This window comes from Lactuca virosa, chromosome 6 (assembly GCF_052849685.1).
Source record: "Lactuca virosa cultivar CGN04683 chromosome 6, Lactuca_virosa_CGN04683_v6, whole genome shotgun sequence".
Taxonomy (NCBI): domain Eukaryota; kingdom Viridiplantae; phylum Streptophyta; class Magnoliopsida; order Asterales; family Asteraceae; genus Lactuca; species Lactuca virosa.
The window spans coordinates 50,422,183-50,426,453 of NC_136431.1; positions in this window are offsets into that span (position 1 = coordinate 50,422,183).

Consider the following 4,271-nt stretch of genomic DNA (forward strand, 5'->3'; position numbering starts at 1 on the left):
CCTGATTAGGATATGCTTGGTTTGGTTACTCAAAACCCGAATGTTGCTTGCTTTGTGCTTTTAGGAGTTCTAATTATCTTTAATTAACTAGTAAACGAATACGTTAAGTTACATATTACAAGGACTAAATAATTTCAGAAGGTTAGGTCTAGCCCTATTTCGCAGCTCTTGTCTAAGTCCAACCATTGTAGGGTAGGACCTCTCATTCGAAGAATTATCTGGTCTTAGTAATATGTAATGGTATTCGCGAGCGAGTTAGGGAAAGGTAGAAGGGACTTCTTATGCACCTGATGGCGGAGAGTGGGTTGGAGATTGCCCTAGGGTAAGCCTAGGATGAGATTAGCTCGGGAAGCAGTAGTAGTAGAAGGGACTTGATGAAGTCAAGGCAATCCTTGAGGAAAGTATGGATAGATGTGGAAGGTAGTATGGGCCCGTACTACTGAAAGCAGAGGATCTATACTCAAGTCAAGGAGGGCTGAGATAGAACCAGGGAAAGTATAGTGTGTGTAAGACCTCTCGAGGTTATGTATGACCCTGAAGATTATGTGTTTTGTTTCAGAATGGTGGTGACACGTCACGAAGCAGGTGGTTCAGGGTCTGGGTCAGGATCAGGTTCGGGTTCAGGTTCCGAGCCAGTTGATGATGGATTTGTTGGATATAGTGTCTAAGTCCATAACTTTATTTGGTATGTACTTGACCCGACCCGGCATGGTCCATTTGGGTTGCATGGCATTGCAATACTTGGATAGACTAAATGAGAGAATAAGGCACTTATGATTATTAATATATTATAAGTTCTAATATATTAATAATAGTATTATTTAATTAGTATTGATCAAGTATTAATCTAGTATTAATCTAGTGATCAAAGTGAGACTAATTAAATATATAGGGTTGATTATGACAATCATCAATTCTTTTATGGTGGATTAATGATCCATGGTTTATGGGTTTGGTTATAACCATATGGAGCTCCATGGATAGTCCATGGGAGTTACAAACCCATGGGTCATGAGAAATCAAGAGTCATGACAATTAAGGGCATTCATGTGTAAACCCTAATTGTGACAACACTATAAAAGGAACCCTATGGCTAGCAACTAGTAGAGCTAGTGACCTAGTGTTTCTAGTGAGGGCATAACCGATTTTCAAGTGTAAGAAGTATTCTCTCAAGTTATTCCAAGTCTTGTGGTGTTGTGTGAAGCATTTGAGGCACAACATTTGGGGTGCTAGGCTCACAAAGTCTTGAAGGAATCCAAGCAACAACAAGGTATGTATTTCTACTAGTTTTATGTTCTATGTAATCCCCATGCCATGCTAGTTAGGAAATAACCTTGAAAAGAAATTTGCATGTATATAGAGAAAACATAGATTCAAGGTTATTAGGGTTGCATGTACACTTAGGAAGTGTTAGAATGCTCAAAACCCATCAGTGGTGTCAGAGCCTAGGATTGTTTTTTGTATACTTGATGCAAAACTGCTTAAAAATCGAAAATTCTGCACTCTGACGACTGGACTCGCCGAGTCCATGGGGAGGACTCGCCGAGTCCATGAACAAATTCATCCTACTCGGCGAGTAGAATAATGCACTCGACGAGTAGGAGCGTGCTGAGCAGTTTTTTCGAGTTTTGTTGCTGGAAATGGATTAAGATCATTATCCCAATCTGTTTTGGACTTGTAAAATCTGTTTTTCAAAATGATAATGATTATGTTAACCCATTTTACATGACTTTTATCAATTTTCAAGTATTGTATATAGTTATATGATTTCTTGAAATTGCTTGACATGAATTTGTGTTCTTATGAGTTTTTAGAAGATCATAGGAATTATGTGTAACCACCATGTGTGTTTAATTCATGATCTTAATGGCTATGATGGTGTCCATAACTTGTCCTCAAGTTATGGATAACCAAAAGTCACTTCTTTTAATTGTGATTAAAGAACTAAAGAGGTTTCATAAAATGAAGAGTCTTCATTTTTATGAACCATTAAAACTCATAAGTTGCAAATTAAAGAGACTTGGAATAGTTTCAAATCTTGCCCTCAAGTTTTGGAATTTGAAAAGTCTTACACTTTAATACTTTAATTCCAAATTAAACCTTAGATTTTTAAAAAGTTTAAAAATCAACACTTATACTATTATTATAATTTTATTATATAGATATGTATAAGAATATGTCATTCTTACCGTTAGTAGGCCTCATTCACGAAGCCGGTCTATAAGGGGGTATAAGGTTGTTGCCTATAAAATGGTGACTTAATGGGTGTCCACTCTCACCCACCGCTTCCTTGATCGGTGGAGGGTCGTTAGCCGAACGGGTAGGATACGACTTTAAATACTTGTTAAAAGTATAATGAATTATAAAGTAACTATACATTATAAATTCTCAATCTTAGTTACTTTAGGAAAATGTGAAGTTGCTGCTAGCCCATAAAATTACACTTTGTACCTTACCAAGTCGTTAGTGGAGCGTGTGTGGTTAACCGGCACACTAACATGGACTAGTAAGAGTGGCAAAGGGTAACTTGACTTTATTATAGATCGGTGGAGCGTGTGTGGTTAACCGGCACATCGATTAGGTAATATTGTTGAGGGTACCAAGTCAATTTGTATGGTTATTCACACCTTGTTTGTGATCCTCGGCATCCCAGTCACAAACTTGAGAGGGCACAATCGAGATTCAAACATGTCATTGAAAAGTTCAATGTATCTCAAAAGATCTAGGAGTTTCAAAACCAATAAAACCTAATAATAAAATATTTCGTTCTTATGGTGGAAATTGGTAAATCGTCATTTACCTACCTTCAAATATTTTATAGTATGGATTACGGCATCCCTCTTCCAACTATAAATAGTTTGTTGGATCCTAGCCTTAATATTTCATTTGGGTGAATTATTAAGGATTCCTAATCTAATGAAACTTGTCTTTCTTTCCTTTCAGATGTCTTCCAACAATGCTTCTGGCTCAAACCCAACAGGCTCCTTTTCCCTTATGAACTTGTGTGGTAAGGTCATCTTTGATGGATCCAATTTCAATGAGTGGATCAGAAACATCAGAATGATTACCCACTATGAGGACAAAGAATATGTCCTCGATAGGGAGCTTAAGGTTGTGAATGAAGCCACTGCTACTCCTGAAGAGTTTGAGGAGTTTGTTGCACATGAAAAGGATGCTACTAAAGTAGCATGCATCATGATGGCCACCATGACTCCTGAACTTCAAAAATCCTATGAAGATTTCTACCCCTATGAGATGCACCTGGATCTGATGGAAAGGTACCATCAGAGCGCGCGTCAGGAGAGGTATGAAATCATCTCCTCCATGATAACCGCAAGGATGAAGGAAGGTGAACCCATCACCGGTCACTTGCAGAAGATGCAAAGGTTCGTTGACCGGTTGCTGAAGCTAAATGTTGACTTTCCTGAGGAAATGGCGATTGACATCATTCTCCATTCCTTACCTCCAAGTTATGATCAGTTTCGTATGACTTATCATATGAACAAGGAGGAAGTCACACTTAGCAAACTTCAAGGACTCTTAAGGACAGCTGAAAATGGCCTTAAGGGTAAAGCGGTTGCTACTTCAACTCCTTCAACAGCCCCTGTTCTGGCTATTGGGCAGGGAAAGGGTAAGAAGAGGAAAAGCCCTTCGAAGGGTACCAAGGGTAAGACTCTTGATGGTTCCTCTTCAAGTGGGACAAAGAAAGGTCCCATTACTCCTTCTTCAAACCCAAAGGAAGCACAGTGCTTCTATTGCCAGGATAAGGGACACTTCAAGCGAAGCTGCCCCAAATATCTGCAAGATCTAAAGGATGGGAAGGTTAAACCCACCCATGCAAGTATTTACACAATATTGTCTAACAACTCATCTAATGCTAATTCTTGGGTGCTTGATACAGGGTGTGGTATTCACATTTGTACTGATCTGCAGGCACTAAGAAGAAGTGAGCAAGTGGAGCACGGGAAGATAAACTTAGTCATGGGCAACAGGAAAGCATCACCTGTTACCAAGATAGGAGTTTATTCTTTATTGCTTAATAATGGGTTAATGTTAGATTTGAATAAGTGTTGTTACTCGCCCGAAATGGCGAGAAATATTATTTCCTTTCATGGCTTGTACAAACAAGGTTTTACATTTTCATTTGATAATAAAAATGGTGCTATTAATGTTTATTACAAAGATGTATTTTACTTTAAAGCATTACCTTGTGATGGTGTATATGAAGCCGTGAATGTTGAAGACAATCTAGGAAATAATGTGTTGTATAT